The 21,897-nt window shown below is 44.5% G+C and overlaps 1 long non-coding RNA gene across 6 annotated transcripts in view; it reads right to left on the reverse strand.

Moving 5' to 3' along the window:
• Positions 1-3,030: 3,030 nt before the first annotated feature.
• The window catches only part of LOC106043562 (uncharacterized), a 52,236-nt gene continuing 33,369 nt past the window's right edge, over positions 3,031-21,897 (reverse strand). For 4 of the 6 annotated variants that reach the window (XR_010833679.1, XR_010833682.1, XR_010833681.1 and 1 more), the window contains 5 exons: positions 18,038-18,363; positions 8,993-9,092; positions 7,892-8,119; positions 4,793-4,914; positions 3,031-3,284 (listed from right to left, as the gene is read on the reverse strand). This is a non-coding gene — a long non-coding RNA (uncharacterized lncRNA). Of the gene's footprint in view, positions 3,285-4,792; positions 4,915-7,884; positions 8,120-8,992; positions 9,093-18,037; positions 18,364-21,897 lie in introns of all 6 variants that reach the window. The other 2 variants (XR_010833684.1, XR_010833680.1) reach the window with 2 other exon arrangements.

Below are 21,897 nucleotides of genomic sequence, written 5' to 3' on the forward strand. Positions count from 1 at the left end.
TAACTTTTACAAGCCTCCAGCTGAAAATGTAGGATGACTAAAACTTGGAAGCTAGAAAAGTGTGGAAGTGTGTGACCTTAGCTACTGCTTCACCTAGGCACAGGAGGACACGTATGTGTCATACACACACTCACGTGTGTGTGTGCAAGTCATGTATTTGCACTTTTTCTTGAATAAGTCCACCTGCAGGAAGGGGGCTTTTACTCATTTCTGCAAGATCCAAAGTTTTGAAGTTAGAACCTGGAATATTTCACATCATTTTTCAATGCATAGATGACTAGCATCATGTAAAACCAGACCATGTGCATCTCAGCAGGAGATGCCTCTGCTAATCCTTAACTCTTCAGCTGAAGGCTGGAAACAAACATCCTTGACTACTACAGTGGCACAAGAACACAGCAAGTGTCAGCCTGAAAATGACATCTGTAGCTTGTTTAGAAATCTAAGATTCTCCCCATGTATTTTTAACAATTCAACTCAAATCCAACATTCTTTAGGTTTTGAAATTATGTAGGAAAATGTTTTTTCAGGTTTCTATCTGGGACTACCAGCACAGTAGTAGGAAACCACCAGAAAATGTGTAGCTATACAGAATTTGCAAAGTGGCTTGGGAGAACTAAGAGGTTCACAAAGTGCAGCTGAACCACAAACAAGCATCCGAACTGCAATTTCTTTTGCAGTGTAAAATATCTCTTACCTAATATTTCTTTCACATAGATGTTGAAAGACTTAAATTTTGTACATATTTCCAACAGCACTGATGATGTTGTTGGCTTTACCAAACATGATGGGGGCTGAGAACACGCCAGCCCAAGGAGAGGTGGAGGTGCTGCACGCCGCAGAGGGGGGGCCGAATGCTGCACAGGGGCACAAAAGTGGCAAGAGGGGGACTGAAGGACGTGCATCCACAGCTCCATGGGTAGAATTGAAGGTGTTTGTATTTTGAGAAAATCCTCTCCTAGAAATCATTAATGCACAGTATTATGAAATTTGGCACACACCAACTTGCACAGTACACATTTTCATTCATTTTGCTCCATATGGTGAGGTTATTAATCTATCGATGCAAATAATTCACAGATCACTCAATCACACGTACTTCCTTACCTGCCCCTTTCCCTTGCACATAAAAGAAGAAGCAGATGCTTACAGAAAATAGTAAAGGATTAAGTTTTGTTCTCATTTACTTCCACGCAAGTTCTCTGGCTGTGTTCTTTTCAAATCTGCATACAGCTCAGCAATAACCAAAAACCACATCCTTATTCAGACTAAATTACTGCTGACCCCAATCCTATTTAAATTCTGCCTGCATAAAATAGAGCTGCTGCTAAGACATCTAGCTGATAATCTCTATTGGACATTAACTAATAGTTATTTTCATTTACAGATGTGAATAATATACATTGTATTTTGCCAATCTTATTACTCCAGAATTAATGCTGTATATTTGAAGGAGACAAATGAAAACAATGCTTTAGACAGTGATTTATATGCAGTTGCAAGCAATCATCAAACCGGCAATTAAATCACTGGCAAAAATCAGTTTGTAAAAGAGAAACTTGTTTAAACAGAGTCGACGAGCAATGTGTATTATCTGCAAACATATCAACTGACCCTGAGATCCAGACGCTGCTTTTTCTCATATTGCCGTTGACTCCTGAGAAGCTGCTACTGCACGCTGTCCTTATCTGCTAGAGCCTTCTGTCTTGCATTCCTCCCTGATATTCCGTCTTAATTCCTACCACTGAGAACACATGCAGGAACAGCCTTTTTTTCTGATCTTCACTTTGCATACCACAGTATAATCAACCATTCACTGCTTGCTCTGGTGCCGTACCGCTGACTTCTTGAAGAACGCACCCAGGTAGGCCCTGATACAAAATCAGCTGCTCCTTCAGATTTATCCTTCAGCAACATTCAGTCTGAGGTTCTGGGACTTTTCAGCTTGCTCCGCTCACTATGACTGCTGCGAAGAGCAGCCAGCCTCAGCAGAGTGCTTTAGACACAAGCCCTGTTAAGCGACAGGTACACTTACAGCTTAGGGTGCCTTTAATACAAGAATGGAAGGAGCAAACAAATGATGGACAGTTTACATGAATCTCTGGAGAACAGTACTCTGAGATTTACATGTCAGACTCCACTTAAGGCGTAATTCCTTTGGTAGTCACTGCAATCCTTCGAGCTGTGATGAACACATCTGGTATTAATAAGAACCATAATGTAATTAAATAGGAGTCCCACTGCTGTCAACTGCAGCTCATGAAAGTAACCAAAAATAGTTATTTATAAGAACACTAGGTCATAAAGAGAGCATTTGAGAATCTGTAACAGAGAAATCTGCACAGTCGGTCACTACAGGCATCTCTGTTCCCGCGAGGATGAGCACGCAGCTGTGTAAAAGGCAGCGTGCGTTAGCTAGGAAGGGAGCCAGTGTGGGACTGCTAGCCACCAGGCTACTCCTGCTCTGGCACCGATGTCTGTGAATTAAATCTTTCTGCCCACACAGAAACCATGTGTGCAGAATGGAGTTTGTGCTGTTAAATATATACAGACAGCCCACACATGTATATTATATGTATGTATACAAATATGTATACAGACATCCTTACCCAGGAAATTTGATGAGGGTAACATTACTGCAAAAGAGTTTATAGGTATCAAATCGAGTGAAAGAAATAATAGTGTATGAGTTATGTGATCAGCCATATATCACAAGTGATCAATATTATAAAATTGCTATGCAAAAAAAAACAAAGGCAGAAAGATCTAAATTTAAATACGAAAATAAATCAAGATCCTAAACTTGTTCAGCTTAGTGGAAAGACTTACAGCTTCTCATTGACTTAAGCAATTTCTGAGTCTGGCACATAAGGTTATTCCAATTATGCAAACACTATCCAGAAGTCAAGGCTGACTTATTACATGCAGAAAGAAGGGGTTATATTTGCAAAGAACATTCATTAATGAATATCCATATGGCATGTTTATACAAATGTATAAATGGGTTATAAAGAACACAGTATTCTAGTCTAAGGATGAAAAGACAGTTTTATTCTCTATTTGTATATTTTGTTATGTGATTATTACATTAGTTATAATGAGCAACATAAGCTATGGAATTACTGCCTTAATACTACAGGTTAAGAACCAAGAAAACTTTTGTCCAGATACTAGGTCAGATACAAACTTCTCATGAAGACTGGAGCAATGCATGTGCAGGCCAGCAAGTTCTTCTGCAAGCATGTACGTATTTCTAGATCCACATTCTTCGTCTCTTTCTGTGCCTGCTTCCCACAGAGATCAAAACAGAGTATGAGAAAGTGATTGTGACCATTTAATGTTAACACGTGCAAGTTTGTTTTATATGTGATTGACATACACACTGTTCGTTATACAAAAAAGCAGGCAAAGTAGCCATTTGGTACTAAATGGAACCACAAAACCAGCAACAGAATTTCAAAAGAGCAAGCAACTTTGAGGAAGCCTTAGAAATAAGTCTGTAAGAGAAGCTGGTTTATATACAACCACATTTAAGAATTTTTTTCTCCCCTGCAAATTAGCTAGCTTTTCTTATTCAATTTTGCACAATTGTATGTGGGAAACACCCTTTACAGCAAATAGGAAGAACAACTTAAAACTGCCAGGATAACGCTTCCTGTCAACTGTTGCCTTCCCTCAGTTTGTCACCAAATGGAATTTTTAGCATCTATCAATCTTTGGAGCATATTAAAACTTGGCATGCTGGGTTACCCACAGATCTTGCTGTTCAGAGCGGCAGCCGAGAGACCCTCACGTGTTGAATACAACCCCAGGAGCACACGGCGCCTGCCCTCTGTGCTGCCCGTCTGAGCTCAGCGTGCTCCACCTCAGGCTGCAGAACAGTCTGATTTGCCTTGTGCCTGGAGAGAGTTCAACTCAGGGCCAGAGGAGAAATCGTTTTAAATATTAAAAGGGAGAGGAAATAAAAAAAGGAAAAAATTCTCAAGAGGGCAGATCCTAGAAATCCTGAAGTGTGAAGTCTGAGACTCGGCAGGCAGCCAAGAACCACAGTGCGTGGAGGAGATGACACGGGGCTTGCAAGGAATTGGCAGGCAGTCGTGATGGGAGATGCCAACACACAAAGTGAGTGAATTGAGTCAGAACTCATAAAAGGAGATGTAAGAAAGAAAACCCAGCTCAAGGGGAGAATGAGAAATAGGAGACATGATCCAGGACTTGCAGCTTAAAAAACATCGGACAAAAATAACTGAAAAACCTAATTCACCAGATTCAGTCTGGTATATGGCAGAGAAAGGCAACAAAGAGATGGGGCACAAAGAAAAGCACTTACACAGAACTCAGATAAAGCAAGAGTCCAGAGACAGCAGCTGAATCAAAGTCCTGAATTCTTTCTGGGCAGGGCACTTTGCAAACTGCAGGTTTCTATTATTGCTTCTCTCTCTTTATCTTCAGCCTTTGCTTATGCAAAAAGCAAGTCAAGGCTGCAGGCTCTGACTGGAGGTGTTGCAAGGGAGGAGACAGATTTAACAAGAATGCATTCCTTTTATAAAATTCTGTTGGCTTCATTGGAGACTTCAGACAAACATGCAAGTTTAGACTTCACATTAAAGCTCTGTTGCACATGACTCTTCCAGCTAGCCACAGCTTTATTTCTGTCTCTACCTGCTTGCCCTGAGATTAAGAAATAAAGACTGCCTGCCTAGAAAAAGCAGAGTTCTTGTTTCAAGAGAGTTTTACATATAAAAAACCTGTGCCATTTGTTTTGTAATCTACCAGCATCTTCAGCTCTTACCTCTGGCTGCAGCACCAACATGCTATCGGTGTTTGTGGGGCGTGCACTTCACCTGACATCTGAGCAGCTCCTAGTGAGGTCACCTTCCTTCCTTCAGGCTCCGACCTTTGATCCTCTGCAATCTGACATCATTAGACAAGGATAGCATGCCGAGTCTTTGCCTCACGCAATTTCTTTATTATTTCTGCTTACTTAGTTTGATTTACCACAACTAATATAGGCAGTGTGACTCCCAGATCTAGGCTGTACAATGCATGGATGCATATGCACATACACAACAAACACCAATACACAAGTCAATTATAATACCAATAATTTCACTAACTGCTCCCTTCACACTCATTTTCCCTTTTGATAAAAAGTTTTTTTTGTTTGTTTGTTTTTTTACCATCAATATCATAAAAAAAAAACCATTCTTGAATTCTTTGAAACATTCTCTAAGAGCAAACAGAGCAGATAATGATGAGTGGGTGGGTGTGCAGCAGGAGGGTGGGCTGCCTCTGGGTTTCGGAAATCTCTTATCTCAATGAGCACACACCTGAGTGTGACAGAACAAGAAAAGCAAGACCACGTAGGTGGGTGTCAGGCTGCTAAACTCTAGAGGCCAGAGATAACACCTCCCCCAGTGTCAGGAGGCAGCTGGATGCCTGCCTGCCGCTGCGCCCACCCCACGCCCACCCTGCAAACCACCAGCTCTGGGCCAGCCCACCTTATGTGGTGATGGGGTTTTAAAATTATGAAAAAGCCCCTTGGGTTCCCCATCCTCGCTGGGCCATCCGTGCTATTGCCCCTGTCCCCACCAGGCTCACCTCGAGAACTGGGTGCCGCCGGGCCCAGCGGAGCAGCGCACACGGCAGCCCGCGGGAAGGCCTGAAGCGGGGCTGCTGCAGGCCCCGAGCTGTGCAGACGGCGATCCCAACAAAACCTTCCCCTTTCTGCGGGTAAGAGCCACCTCCAGGAGCACCACAGGACCCACAAGAACCCAGAGTGATGCAAAGTCTGCTCCCACACGGCTTCCAGCACAAAGAGAGCTTCCACTTGGGAGCCCAAGGCAGGTTTTGGACCTCCAGCACTGAGTACGTCCAAGGGGAGGCGTCAGATACAGCCACAGCCTGAGAAGTGGCAAGCCATCAGGGAGTTGTATTGGTTTTGGTGAAAATTAAATAAAGGCAGCTAATCTCTTAGGAGAAAGCTAACGGCAGAGTACGGCCTCACATGTTTATCCAGGGTCTCTGGAGAAGTACTTGGAGCATTTGCCATGTAGAAAGGCAAGCCAACCATCTATTTTTAAACGCACTTGATTCAACACATATGGGGCTGAATTCTTTTAGAAGTAATGTCCTTCTGATGTAGTTATTGAAATTGCCACTAGACAGGGCTGTTTATCTTATTTTTAACCTCAGAAAAATTTATGAGCCCAGTGATGTGCTAGAAGGCCAAGAGGAGTTTGTGCTACAGACTCCTCCACGAAAAGGGCACATGGCTCTGCAGCTCGCAGCACTGGCGCCAGGCTGCAGTTTTTGCATTACGCTATTTATAAGCTCCTCGCTGGAGCCGAGGGGCTGCATCTGCAACGCATAAATTCTCTAGTCAATCACCAAGAGCTAGTGATAAAGAGATGACAGATGAAAAAAAAATCCAGTTCTTCCTCCGTTAAACTACAGTGTGTGTCTGTGGGATGTGAAAATAAGCAAAACATCTGGAGATCTACGCACACTGTGACAAGGCACTGATTGTGCAGCTTACTTACAAACACGTTTTGCCAGGAGAATTTTGGAAAGGTGCCACCAACTGTACCTCTGGGAAATAGAAAGGTTTCAGTTCCAGGTAGGTGACACACGGTCAGGAAGTCGCCACGTGAGTGCCAGCACACCGGACTCAGGGGTTAGGACAATGCAAACTTCTTAAAATATTGTACTGTGGTTTGACCACTAGGTAATGACATGTCTCATTGCATGTGCCTTGGTATCCCTTTGCTCTGATGCCCATCCAAAGCAGCGGTTCCAGCCATCAAGTAATGCAGAAATGGGGTTAAATGCCAGTTGGCATCCGTGGAGCTATGCCAGTTTGTATCATCCAATTATCCAGCCTTTTGTGATAAACTCAGGGTAAAACACATTGTCTTTAAATAGAAGCAAGCACTCATTTTGAGATGAAGCAGACAGAGACCAGCATTTTCCGAGGGCTCACGCCCTGATTTACATTGCAGGCAACCCAGAGCAGGAACTTCTGGAATTTCTGCAGCTGTAGCTACAGCACTGATTTCACATTGTGATTGCAGCTCAAACAGCTGTGAGCCACAGCCAGCGCTCTTGTAGGGTCCATGTAGAGAATAAGAGAGGTTGGTCTAAGTGTTATCCAAAGTTTTAATTCACTTCCCTGCTGGTATGGGACACAGGTTATACGGTTCCATTTTAGTGTCAGGCACAGTAAGTGTTTGGGCAGACACCGGCTGCTAGGCCAGGGACTCTCTCTAAGGTCCTGTGAAGGCTACAACAGGACTTAGAGTGCCTACATGCTGCACCGCAGGTAATGCATTTGTTGCTTCAGAACACACCCAAAGAGCCTTTGGCTCTTTCTCCTCCCTCGCTCAGCTGCATCTCACTTCCACATGCGTGACCCTAGGCCGGCAGTGCAAACAGCCAGCCCCGCCGTGTGGGAGCAGGCCCGGGTGGCCGAGCTCCAGCAGCACCCAGTGTACACACACCCCTTGCTGGAAGCATGGCGGTGCCAAGCTACCAGCCTGCCTCAGGGCTCCTCGCCCACCCTGCACGAAGGAGGTGCCACGTACACCAGGTTTGGCACTGCCCTGTGGCCCCAGAGGCACACCTGAGGCCCGAGGCCGAGCCGTGCCAGTCCCACGCTCGCAGGCCCCCGGGAGCAGGAGGAGCGGGGCAGCGGGCAGCAGCCAGGTGCCAGAATCCTGCCCACTCCCACTCGGGACAGAAGAGCCAAACTGCACCTTCTGCCCCGGGCAAAGTGCGCAGGCCCAGCCCAGCCATCAGCACATAAACTGAGGCTAATTCATTATCTGCTATTCCCAGCACTAATCATTTCTGTAAAGCTTCTGAGCTCAGTGGCATTTCCTGCACCTGTTACCTGGCTTGTGGGTCACTCCTCAACTCTTGCAGAATTTTTAGCTGACAGCAAGGAGGGTTCATGGCCATCTGTAAGCTGAATGCTCGTATCCAGCTGCTGAGCACAAACAAGGAAGTGATGATCCTTTTGTCAGCTTCACCGATGACCTTTGGACACTGGCAAAGGACCGGTCAGCTCTGGCAGATGTGTAATGCAGAAATATGCTTCTGCAGGTGTGTAAGAGAAACACTGCAAGAAAGATACAGACAGGAGGACGGACCAGAAGGCAAAATTGACAACATAGCTAAATACAGGAGCATGGGGCATGCCCATGAATTATTGGGCTTCCTGCAGTTTAACTCTGGAACTTGCCACTTGTCCATACAGAACCTCAGGCCTCTGCTCAGTTCTGTTTCCTGCCTGCCCCTGGACTTCAATTCTGTAAATTAGTAACTCTGAATATCTCAGCTGCCTGTGCAGATGAATACCCTACCGACCGTGAAGAACTCTGATCTTGTGGGGATGGGAATGTATCGGTGAGGGGGAGAGCAGGCTGGAGTTCAGCCTCATCCTGTCCAAGGGGTTGCTTCCATTCATTTTGCATTCCATCCTGAGTTTTTATTCCTGCTGACACATTTTTATGGAGACTTGTGCAAACAAATGTAAAACCTGCTAATCCCAGTGCCAAAGCCATTTTCAAATATAATCTTTTGAAACATATACATAGAAATATGAACTTGGAATGAAAGTTAGATCTTGAAACATGAGTGCAATGAGTTGATTTACTCCATATATACCCAAGGTATCAGATGTTCCTAAACTTCACAAAAATGCAGATTAGAGATATTCTGACTCTGTGACTTTGCCAAAAGAATGTCAAAACAGAAGGTTGTTTATTATCATCACTTAAAACAATAACTCAGAAGTAAGAATTAACTTTGGAACATCTCTCATTCTTTATTTGGAATTAAGCTCCTGATGTGTTTTTCAAAATCTGATCAAAGCACAGGATATAAACTAACATTCCCTTGTATTCTATCTAGGAAAGAAATGTTTCACTTTATTCTAGCTCGTTCTCCTCTGAGACAGCTACATGGAATGGTGTCAGGCATTTACTCTTACCTTATATGCCCAGATCTTGGTGTCCTGAAACACCGTTCTGCCGTGGGACTTCTGTGAGAACACAAGCTTCCTATCCCTGGCTTTCAGTTACAAGGGTGCACTGTAAAAGCACAGGAGGAGATTAAATCACCAGCAAAATGAAACAATTAAAAATACATAACTCTTAATTCTAAGTACTGTGGTGACATCTGAGTACAATCTGTCTTACAAAATTACACATTTACATTCTATTGGGCTGTGGGTTTTTTTTTTTTGCACTAAGATTATATGGGTATTTGAAGAAGTGGCAATCATAGCAACAAAATCTCACTTGTAATATAAATACCTATTGTACCATTGTCTTCAGTGAAACTCTGCAATTCATACCGGATCAGGGTTTGCTTAGGGTATTATGTAGCACAGAACACCGGTAAACAAAAAACTAAATCTCCTATTGATGTCTGTCTGGAACAATTAATTGCACAAATGACCCTTGGGATACAGGATTCAGAAATACCCGAAGACAGGGAATTTTTCAGTTCTTTACGTGTTTGCCAGAGTTAAGGACCGAGCACACTTCTGTGTGGGGTACAAGTGTGGGCTCTCCTCACATTCTGTGCTCTTCTTTCTGCTTAATTATAAGACCAAGATCCAGCCAGTCACTCCTGCACCATATAACAGCTGGGTAATCCTTGTATTTTTAAAGGTAAAACACTAATTGTGACACCACAAAATTCAGTCACAGCTGCATCCAGCTAACAGCCTCCTGCTGGTGCATGCCATTCTCTCTGCATTCTTTGCTCCTCCCAGGCATTTTTGTGCCTGCCCACCTGCCAGGACACCAAGCTGATGACTGGATATTGCAGTCATCGAGACCAGACCAATATTTGATACGCCTAAAAGACCACTATGGGGAAGCAATCTCTCTAGATTTTTCCATAGCCTCTGGCAAGCAATAAAATGCAAAGCTCACTTTGAACAGCCTCAACAGTTATGGCTGGGAGTTGTTGTCCTTCGACAATTAATCCTGGGCACTTTGTTCCAGATTTACCAGCAATCAAGACTTGATTTAGGCCACTTCTCTTTGGCAATCACGCTGCAAAGTATCTACCTGTTGACTTCCTGTCATCTGTCATTTAGCAGGAGAGAGGATAAAAAGGCTCAGAAAAGACCTAGTTTTCTCACAATAGATAAGCATGCAAACAGGGCGATGTGCTGAACGTTTCTTACTGACATCTTGAATCTACCCAAAACAACATTTGAATGCTTTTGGAAGAAGAGAATGTAATAAAGAACCACCCACATGGTATCTACACTGAAAGGCAGATTTCACTTGAATTCGAAACAAACCACTGAAGGCAGAATAATGCCATGAGAAAGGAATAAAGAAAAAAAAGTATCTGGGCATTTGGTAAGTGGCTAATAAGCGTGGAATAAAGTCAATCCAGATTAACCGAGAGGATCGCAATTTAACAGTTGTGTCGGCTAAGCTTTAGACTTTCATGAAGTATATAACAGTGATTTTTATTAGGAGGTTTGATCTGCTGTGAGGTGCTCACAGCTTCCCTAGCAATAGCCCTGCACCTCAGCTCACAGCTCAGCCACCCCGAGAGTACAGCCCCTCCCCGAAATTGTCCTCCACTCACCTGAAAACACTCACAGAGGTAATCAGTGACACCCTTCCAGGTGTTTTGACTGAACTTAACCCTGAATTTTAAGTCCTGAAGGGACTGTCAGCTTGTACTGGACAGCTTTAAAAGCCATGGTCAGTGCCCCAGGTGGGGGGGGAAGCATGGGGGCTGCTACCTCAGCCCAGCTCCCTCCAGCTTTGGCTGTTCACAGGAAGGTTTGAATAAAGAAATCAGTTCATGACTAGAACTTGAAGGAAGTTCTTGCAGGAAGGGAAGAAAAGGCCTTAAAATATATTTTAGATGTGATTTTAGATGTGGTTTCTGTTTTGCAGTTTTCTGGGAAATAAGGCTTACCAGTTCACTGTGGCAGTTTGAGGAACAAGCATTTCAGCGCTACTTGCTTCCCTTAGAACAGAGTAACGATGTCCTTGAGGTGATACTTCTGCAAAACACAGCTCCTAAGCTGTTTGTGTGCCTTCCTCCCACCTCTCTGAGTGGATGACTTGACCCAAGCAGCCTTGTACTGGCTGTTGAAGGGCTGAGGGTGGGGATCTCGTGGTTTGCAGCATTTGCGGTGACTGTGCTCAGCTGCTCATGCCAGCAGGCAGACACATGAAGAAATCCAAAGCTTGACTGTGCTTCTCATCCTTTTGCAGGATACAAAGGACAATTCAGTAAAACAACCGACTTGTTTTTAACCAGCTCTTTATAACCACTTGAACACGAGAAGCTAGCATAAGCCTTATCCCAGCTTTTCCTTTCCTTCTTCACATCCTATAGCTTGAAAGTATTTTTAAACAACGTGGCCCCACAGGAGAGCTTTTAAACAATAAACGGGACAAAACTTCAGACCAAAAATAAAAGCAACAGCAGTTGCAACAGCCACGCTCTCAGCCAATGGACACTTCCCTGCATTGTTCTTATTCAAGGGCTGTGATTTTGTGAGCAAACCAGAGCTTGGGTGCTGCCCTGGGCACCTGTGTCCCCGCGGGTCCCTGCCCAGGTGACAGTCCCAGTCAGCTGGGCTCACTGCAGCACATCACCCCCTGCCAACCTTGCAGGATGCTCTTGCCAGCGTGCCCCTATAAGCCTGCATTTCCTAGAGAAAGTGACTCCTTGGATGCATCACATTTGGGAGCAATAGCTTACATGTGTTAATTTAATTGCCTTTGGGTAAGGAGTTAAATAAGGCAGCTGAGAAATTTGTGGCAAGGGAGGTGTGGTGAATCACCTTTAATTTGCATTTGTAGCAACAGACCAGGGCACCTGGAATTACTACCATAAACAGTTTTCATTTATAAAAATAAATAGAGAAAATTGATTCCACTTCATTTAGTTTGTGTTTTCCGCACTTACACTCCAGTGGGGTTGGCCATGGATGGAGAATTACTCCTGAATAGCTAAGTAATTCAAATAATGATTGCTGTTCTTTAACATACTTCGATTTTCCTAATCATGTGCACCCTCACCAGCCCTAGCTGTTGCTGCTTCTGCTGTCAGCCTGTTCAGGTTGAAAAGAGACTGTAAAATTTGACTTGGCAAGCAATTCTTCCTTTTATTGTTTTAGAAGCCTTCTGAAACGGCTCCATGGCCTCACTACATCCCACCCTGCCGCAGTTCGTGAGAGCCTGGCTCATCAATAGGGCAAAAAGAAATGAGGGGATCCTCTTAGGAAATGTAGGACACATTTTCTGGCTTCAAACCTGGAAGAGAGAAGGCAGTATAATGGGCAGTCTTCTGCCACTAATCGCATGGAAGGCCTTGAACGCAGCACAGCTCATGCTGTTCCCTGGAAAGGGGGTGAGACGAGAAAGGCAGGACTTGTCTGCAGGGAGTAGGAAAAGAAAAACTTAATAAGAGGTAGTATAGAAGATCAATAAAAAAAAGAGAGAATAAAGGATGCCCCATCTTTTTGGTCTCAAGTAGTCTCCGTGAATACAATAACTTGGAAAACAAAGTGAAAAAAAATATATATATATAAAAAAAAGAAAATAAATAACTCACTTTAGGACCCGAGGAGTAAATGCCGTGCTTTTCCAGTGTGCTGCTATCCCTCCTGATAGCTCTGACACCAGGAAAAGACGCACAACAGGGCGCTGTCATCTGCAGCAAGGCCCCACCGAGAGCCCACCCTGCCCGGCCAGGGTGCAAGTGCCTGCTCTGAGATCTTACTAGGGGCAGCCAATTCACAACGTGGTAGTCTAACAAAATTTGGTACTACATAAAAGATCTTTGGTTTAGATTAAGATGAAGCCAATGAAATTTGTCACTAAAATAGTCTGGAGCAGAGCAGGCTGAGGGGAGGCCCCATCACACTCTACAGCTACCTGAAAGGAGGTGGCAGCGAGGAGGGGGTCGGTCTCTTTCCCCAGGTGACAAGTGACAGGATGCAAGGAAATGGCCTCAAGTTGTGTTGGGGAGGTTTGGGTTGGACACCAGGAAGAATTTTTTTCATGGAGAGGGTGGTTAGGCATTGGAATGGGCTGCCCAGGGAGGCGGTGGTGGAGTATCCCTGGAGGTGTTTAAGAGACGTGTGGACGTGCTGCTTTGGGACGTGTTTAGTGGTGGACTTGCAGTGTTAGGTGGTGGTTGGACTTGATGGTCCTGAAGGTCTGTTCCAACCTGGATCATTCTGTGATAAACGCTCGAGCTCAAGAGGCTGGACAGTTCCCCGCGCTCAGAAGCGTTAAGGGTGGAACCAGCTGTGGGTCAGCAGCGCAGGAGAGCACCCCGCTTCGGCCGAGGAGGTGGCCGACTTCCAGCGAGAGTCCCTCCTTGCTGCAGGGCTGCTGGTCCTTGGGCTCAGCCGAGCGGCCCAGCGGTGCCGAGCCGGGCAGGGGTGGGCTGCAAGGCAGGACCTCAGCTCCTTGTTCCGCTAACTGTTTATGGGTAGTTTTATGTTCATCTTGTTCCTAGTTTCACCACAAAGTGGCACTACAGCAACTGGCATTCATTTCAGTCAGAGGATAATGAAGAACTTGTGACAGCCAGCTTTTTTTTTTTTCCCCTCTACACTGAGTCACCACTAATTACCCTCTGCTCATGCCATAATAACCCCCACAGAGGGCTCACTTCGTTAAGCATGCCTTAGATGGGAGTTTACTGCCTCGAAAACATTTATGTGCTGAAAACATTTTGCTGCAATACTTTCTGCTCAGTCCATTTTCCAACACTTGGCTAATCTGGAATAATAAAAAGTAAAAAGCTGTGTTTGCTTTAGCAGAAATACAAACCATCAGAGTAACTAGTTACTGAACGGTCGAAACAACTCTGGGAGAAAATCAGAGCAGAGAATCCTTCAAAGTCTCCTCCTCCTCCGAGGAGTACTTCCCTCTGCTGAGGATGCTTGCCTTCTTTTTCCCACCTATTCCAGCACGATTTCTTCTAGTGCAGGCAAGGCCTAAAATAGCTAACTGACTCATAACGATTAAAACAAAATTATTAGTTTGGAACCTGTTGAATACCACAAAAGCAGTGTTCCTGACTGTTCATTCAGGCTCCCCATGCATGCCTGCTTACAGCTCGCTGCTCCCAGTTAGCTGCGAGTTAACTGCGCCGTGCCAACCTGCCTGCAAGGGCCAGTTTTGTCCATGAGAAGCGTGCAAAAAAACCGCTGTTAGCCACACAAGCAGCAATTTCTGCAAACAAACCTAAACTCTCATGGTGCTCTTTTTGTGCCCAGTGTCTTTAAGGCACTTCATAAGCCCCACTTTGGCTGACTTTGCTGTCCATCAAACACGGCAAACAGCAAATGCGCTGGCTAAAGCCAATGCACACAAAGTGTCCTGCGTGCACGGTTGTGGACAGTCCTAGAATTCAAAGCTGGTTCATTACTGATTTGTAAATAGATAAGAGAGCCATGTTTTTCAGATAAAGTACCTGTGTAAACATTTATATTAGCTGGTATCAGTTTTATGGTACTAATCAGCTTATTGTAGTAAGAATTCATTTTTGCTGCATATGAGTAAAGACAGGGCAAGTTGGCCCTTGCCACGCAGGACAACCCAGAAATAAAACCTAATTGCTTTTGCTGCTCAGTCACCTAACTGCTGCTCACACTCACTCGTTCTGGAGCTGACTGCTTTAATAGTTGCTGTTATGCCATGGCTGGTGGCAATTTATCCTCGACCAGTCATTTTCTAATTTCATTTGATTAAGACCCATGGTTAGAGATACATTATGATGATAGTGTTATGACAAACTGATATAAAATAATTCAATGGAAATGGAAGTTTATCTCTCAATAGGAAAAATGTCCACTATTAAAATAAATACATAAAGTATGTGTATTTAAATAGAACTTATTTTCAGATGAATCAGAAAATGTAGAATAATTTCAAAAAAAAGAAAAAAGCAGGTATGAGGAAGGATGAGAAAAAGGGCTAGAGGCAATATGAAGATCATCTTAAACTGTTGTTAACATAGAATTCATGTGAAAACTGTCATATGAAATAATACGTCAGTAAAATCCAAAGAGGCAGGTATTTATTCAAAATCTCTGCTGGAAAAATTATGCCCATGAAACTTCTGATACTGTTCATAAATTGTAATAGAGTGCCTTTCTGAAGTGAAACGGGAGCCGAGAGGTCTCAGGTAGGCGATGGATCTTTTGATCGGACTGTTCTTATCTGTGGATCACGTGCTGATTAACCAGAGCAGGGTATCTCACCCTTACAGGAGAAAGGGAGTGTACGTTCAGCTCAGCTGGGAGAAGTCCTTCAGCAGGTTCTGGGAGGACAGCAGGTACAACAACAGCGATGCTTTCGGGCTGGTGACCATTTCTCTGCTGTAGCTCTGCGCAGCACCTCACAAGCTAGCTGCCCTATTCATTACTGAGTCTTCCTGCATCCCTTCTGATACATGCAATGAGCGTAATGAACATTACAGATGAAAATGCAGTTATTAACTAAGGACAAGTGCTGTGTCTAACTAATATACGTTCACTGTCCTCTGAGCTCAAGTGCCTGCACTGCAGTCTTTACTTATTTCAGTAAAACTTCAAAAATTTCTATTGAGCAATAGTTGATGAGCACGTGCCTGAACACATTCTATACTCTTAATATTGAAAATACTCTAAAATTAGTCTGAGATACAGAGAATGAAGGAACCAACTTCGTTCAACAACAAAAAGTGATATATTTCATGTCACATCACATTCCTCTAATGCTTAATCTTGCTCTGATAAATAGAAGCTCTTTTTTTTTTTTTTTTAATTCATCTGGGGTGCAGCACTTGGAAATGACCAAAGCGCTGAGCACAGAAGACGCATTGTGTCGGCTCGTCCTCCGTGCTGCAGCCAGAACCCAGGAACACAAACGGAGCGATCTCGCCATGAATGAAACCCAGGTCTGAAACCCACAGGCCAAGTAAGCAGCCAAGCAGGAGAGGGAAATGAACTGTTGTTCCTGAGGTTTATCACATTCACCAAGCAAGAACAAAAGACAGCCACTTATTCAACCTTGCTGATAACGTCCTCATACATGTCCGTGACACGCAGACGGCTGCAGGAGCAGCAGCAGCTGTGCCAGGGACATGCCACCAGTCCCAGGAAACACGCGGGGCTCCCGGCCACTGTGGTGCCGTGCCCAAGGAGCCCAACTGAGGGCAAAAGCAGCAGGAACCCCCGGCCAGGGAAGGGCCTGGCACGGGGACGTGCCACCTCCTGCGTGGCCTGGGCTCTGGCACTCAGGACAGAAGGTGATGGCACGTCAGAGGACAGGGTCAACCACGTGCATTACCCTCGTGCCTGAACTGTGGCAAGTAGCGCTAAGCAGCTGCAAAACAGCACGGGGCGGAGGAACTCCTTCCCGACCCATCGTTCTTAGCAACCTAAATTATACCACGGGTTATATTTGAAAATAGAAGAAACCTTAACTCTGAGCTAATTTGGTTTTTTGGGGGGTTCAGATGTCAGGTTTTTTTATACTTTTGTAAATTTAGATATGATATTGTCATATGTGTCACATAATTGTGGCCGTGCTTAGCTGATTATTTGAACTGAGTAACAATCACTGCAGAAAAATCAAGTAACTGAAGTGCCTGCCCTCTGGCAGGCCTCGTGCCAAGTCTGCTTTTTCACGTGAAATTCAGAGATACACTCTGGGGGAGCCAAGCAAACCTTCTGCTCTTACAAACCTGCATCCTTCCACGCTGCCCTTCTCCTTCCTGTTGGGAAAGCGTGAGAGATTAGTGCCTCGCTGAGGTGCTTTTCTTATTTAGAAAGCACACAACTGCTTTCGAAACATTAAATCAATGGAAATCAGTGTAAACCCAAATGGCATCATGCCAGCTTTTCCTTTTTGATGTGACTAACTGGCTTCCTGCAGCAGATTTTTATCTTGCAGCTACATATGAATGTCCCCAGCTAAAATGTGAAAGGCATTTGATTATACATAAGACCTGATTTTTTCTGGCAACAAGCTGCAGTTCCCACAAAGTGTAAAACTAGCAGTATGACATGATAGCAGATTCCTCATACATCACTATCTATACTAAATTATTAGTATTTTTTACCTCTTTTTAATGAAAACAGTATCTTTATAAACACATTATCCCAGCTTAAATGTTATTCAGCTGGAAAAGATATTTCAATTTTTCTTTAATTATAACACACAATGAAAATCGTGGAAAATCGGACTAAAAATAAAGTGATTTGTTACCTTTAACAATCAATCTCTTTCAGAATGAATCCCAAATTTACTTTCCAGGTTTTTGAGTCAGAACACATCTGACACTACAGTTAGGAATTACCAGCATGTGATAAATAAAGCAATAAAATAACATCGTACAACAAACCTGGCACAAGATTTCTAACAGGGCTCTGACCTCTCAATCTGTCAAGCTAATTAGGAAGATCAGACAGCCATTAACAATGCAGTCCCCCCGGGACACGGGACGTGTTATTAACACAGCACGACACGGGAGCGTGCAGTGGTGTGAGACTCGAGAGGGTGTCTCCGTGCTGAACCGCGGCGAGCGTGAACGCGGCCACGCAGCTCGTTCGTCACGGGCTGTCAGCTGCATCTCCCCTGTCAGACGGGGTGCCATACAGGATTAATTACCCTGAATCAGCAGCCCCAGAAAAGTACTCATCATCTTCCAGTCACATTTCATTTATATCTGCTGAACTTATCTTCCCCACCAAGGAAGATATGTCCTCGGAAACACCTGCAAGTGTGATTGGAAGCATCACGGAAACCTTAGGGCTTCAGCAACTGCGGGTGGTCACCCTGGTGCTGGGGGAGACGGGAAGAGCACCCGTGTGCCCTCTCCACCCCCAGCTAGTCCTCAGGCTGACCCACGTCCAGCTGGAGTGGGCTCTTCCATGGCTAGGCAATGGAAGTGCAACGTGGCCTAACACTGAGAAGAGGGAAGAGGTCCCAGAGCAAACACCTATATTAAAAATGAACAGTTGCTAAGTCCAAGTGCTACATACCTTGAGCTTGAGACTCTGGAATGGCTGAAAGCTTGAACGTATTCGATTCAGGGGCCTTTTTGGTGATGATACAAAGTACGAAGGATGCCGGGGTGATTCTCCTGGAGCGCCCGAAGGGTCGTGTTGCCCGGAGCAGTCACCAGGCAGCAGCCGAGATGCTGCCAGAGCAGCGCAGCAGGAGGAAAGTCCCCGGCCAGCAGTGGGGACGGCGGCACGGGGAGGGCAGGGTGCAAGACGCAGAGGAGCTCTGGGTGGGCTCTCAGCTGGCATCAGAAGCTGCTGTCGTTCAACATGCTTTGAGTCTACTGGGGTTCATTTAGCTTTAACTAGGAATGAGAACAGTAATGTTATTTTTACTTGCTATTGCTTTGTTACACTTGCCATCTAACTTGATTCATGGTAATCCTTTTACTGCAGCCATCTGCCAATTTGCAGTAAATTACTCAGACATGCTGAGCCTCTTTGGTGGCACTAGAATGTTAATCGGAACCATCTAGGCCTGCTCTCCATCAGCCGGAGCAGTGTGTGCCCTTTCCTTGTCACTGCTGAACACATTTCCCAAAATGTACCCAAACGAAGGACCAACTGTACAAGGCTTTCTTTGGACGTATCAAGAACACGTTATCCTTCCTTTCTCAGTGATTAAGCAGACCCTGGGAAACGCTACACTGATTTTTAGCTGAGGTTACATGTATTTTTAGCTACAGCTTATTGCACATTTCTGTAAAAAAAAGCATCCTTTTGGTATAGTTATTTTCCCCATACCATTACAAAGAAAGATGGATTTCCAAACCTCTAAAGACTAAAGTGAATAGTGCTCTGGATACTTAAATTCATTTACTGCTCATTCAGTTAATGAAAGTGCAGATTCACTCCTTGCATTGCAGCTGTTCAGCGCCTGCTGTGCCTGTGCCTGCTCCCTCATTTGGAGAGACAGGTTATGATTTACATCCACAGAGAAGTGGAAAAGATTTTTTTTGGTCATATTTTTGTCATCAGCAGTTGAAGACAGTCTGCAGTTGCAGACCCTTCTAAAGAAAACAAAGAGTTTTCTCATGTCAAAACACGGCCAAAACTTTGCCGCTGACTAAGCAGATGTCTTCCACATGAAGGGGGTCTTCAGAGATGAAGTGGTAAGTAACGGCTGTCTCGTGCAGCAGGCGTGCCAGGAACCGGGCTGACATCTGGAGCTGAGCTGTGAGGGGCCAGCTTTGTTCTGTCAGCAAAACTACCCTGAAATATAGGGGTGCGTTCCTGCAGAATCAGAAAGCCAGGACGGCTATGATTCAATGCTTAGGGCCTGCAGAGCGTATATCCACCTATTTTGTTTTAGCTTTCTGATCTAAACTGTTTTGGCATAGGGTGGTGCAGAATAGACTGGCTTCATTTAATACTCAACAACATTGAAACTACAGTGACATCTGAATAAATTCATCCTCAGCTCAGTTCCCACCCTGTACAAAGGAAGGCTTTGGGCATGCAAAACGAGAAAAGCTGCTCTGGCCCAACACGCAAGATAAACTGGATTCATTAGTTCTATCTTTGTGTGTGCTTCTAATCATGAACGACTTCTGTTCCAGAGATGCTGGCTGGGACCGGAGGGTTGGATTAATCCCCAACAGTCCTCCACCAGCTTTGGTCAGGAGGCTCTGTTCACAAAAGCATTTCACTTCCTATAATTCTCTTTCATAAAGCCACTGCTAACCCCAAGCAAATCACACTGAGTCGGCAAGAGTGCCCGAGAGGCTGAGCAGGAGACGCTTCTCAGCCTTAATTCACGGCGTGGATTATTGACACATCAAGGTTGTCTAAAAGGCTTAGTATGCCCTAATGCCACACAACCTCCCGCTACTTGGAACGCTGTGAGACCTACACAGATGTACATTATGGGATTTTCAGTGTTTGAGGGGGAATAAAAGGAAACAGCAAATGCTTTCCAGCTGGCTTATTTAAATGCTCTTCATCTTCATCTGAGCCATGTGCAGGTTAATTTCAGCTGATGACAGATCCCTCATCCAAATGTCGCTCCAGATAACACGAAGCCATTACACTTAGCCTGCAATGAACCTGAACAAGGGAACATTCCTGAAATCATATGTCCACATGACTGCAATCATATCTTACTGAAACATATTAACTTTAAATACAGAAACAAGGCTCAAGGTTTGAACCCACAGCCTTAAAATAATTACACCCTTTCATAAGGAAAGCCTCACAAGTTGAGTGCGGAGGGAGTTAACACCTCCGGGACCAGCTGGTTTAGGTCATGCTATCTACATCCTGCTGCTTACAATGAGAGATAGGCTGGCTGCTAAAGCTAAGTGCCAGATACAGACCATATGGCAACGATGCAATGTACAATTAACAATAATATATACACAGAAAATTACTGTCCCACACTTGCCAGAGGCTCCCCGCACACTGAAGAGGAAACAGAACGGACCCCACAGTCCTCCAGTCCATTAAGCTCATTTTCACATTTCTGGTAGCCAACGAGCTCTTGACGTACAGCGGCGTTATGCGCTGCAGAGAGGAGCAGCCGGTGCTTTGGGATCCTGTCCTTCATTGCCCCGGCTCACAGCCCTTCTTCCACCATGAGGTCCGGACCAGGCACCTGCTCAGCACCTCGCGGCAGCCCCGTGTCGTGATGGGCGTCCCGTGTCACCGCGCTCACCGGGCACTGCCGCCCTGCTGCCATGACCGGGACCCGGTGCTTACGTACTGGGGACTAGACCGATAAATCCATAGGGACCAGAGGCACAGGGACCAAAGTGCATGAATATTAACCTGAGAAAATAGGAAAAATGAAACCAAGCAGTTCTATTATTTATTGGCATTATTTTCAAAAGTTATAAACTTTCCATGAGCATTTAAAATGAAATTTCCAGAAACCGTAAAGGCTCCTGAGACAATCCCTCTGGGATAAAAAGTACAGGGTGGAAATAAAGTGTTTTTTACTTGCCATCTTCTCTAGTCAATGAAAAAAAAGGTGCTTTATTTTTGGTTTCGTTCAGCAGTTTTTACCTATACGCTCTTACAAAATAGGGAAGATGAAAAATTTTTCATCTGTGAAGGCAGAAGGAAACTTACAGTATTTTAAATATGGGGTTAGACAAATATGTTCCTATAGGAAAGTGACGAGTTCAAAAACAGTTCCTCCCAGGACAAACTAACACCCGTTTGCTTCCATCTGCAAAAAGACTGCCGCACCTCACTGCAGGTCCTGGCTGTACGTGTCACCCCGGTATCTCCTCTCTCAGCGTTTCCCCCATGGAAGTTTGGCAGTTACTCCAGGCAAGATGTTAACCTTTCCAGCTACAAGTAGAGGAAGAATCAATTTTTATTCCTTACACAAAAATGAAATGCCAGTGGTGTTCTAGATCATTTGTCTAAATAATAAATATTAATGAACTGATTTAGGCCCACAAAGATAAAACCTCTGCAATGCAATTAGCCAAGGCAATTATGAGAACAATAACACACAACAAAATGCAAAAACCCTTTTTATCAATCAGTGCCGGTGTCCTTTCAACAGTGCAGTCAACAGCGATTCATAATGTGCCAAACCAAAGAGCTACTGTCACTAATTAAGGTGAGACATCCTAACAGAAAAGTATGGAAAAGATCTGAAAATAGGAAACCTGAAAAACATTATAAACTTCAAACTGTACATGCTCACATATAATTCAAAAAAACAAGTCCAAGTGGACTATAATGAAAGTGCGTGGATAGACAGAAACAGAGGGAAAAAGCTGCAGCACTGACAATTTTACCTCTAGCAGGATAGCTGGGGTCAGCTTGCTGCAAAGGGATGAGCTCCAGGGGAAGGAGCAGCTTTTACAATTACCACTTTGTCATGC

This window comes from Anser cygnoides, chromosome 9 (genome assembly GCF_040182565.1).
Source record: "Anser cygnoides isolate HZ-2024a breed goose chromosome 9, Taihu_goose_T2T_genome, whole genome shotgun sequence".
Taxonomy (NCBI): Eukaryota; Metazoa; Chordata; class Aves; order Anseriformes; family Anatidae; genus Anser; species Anser cygnoides.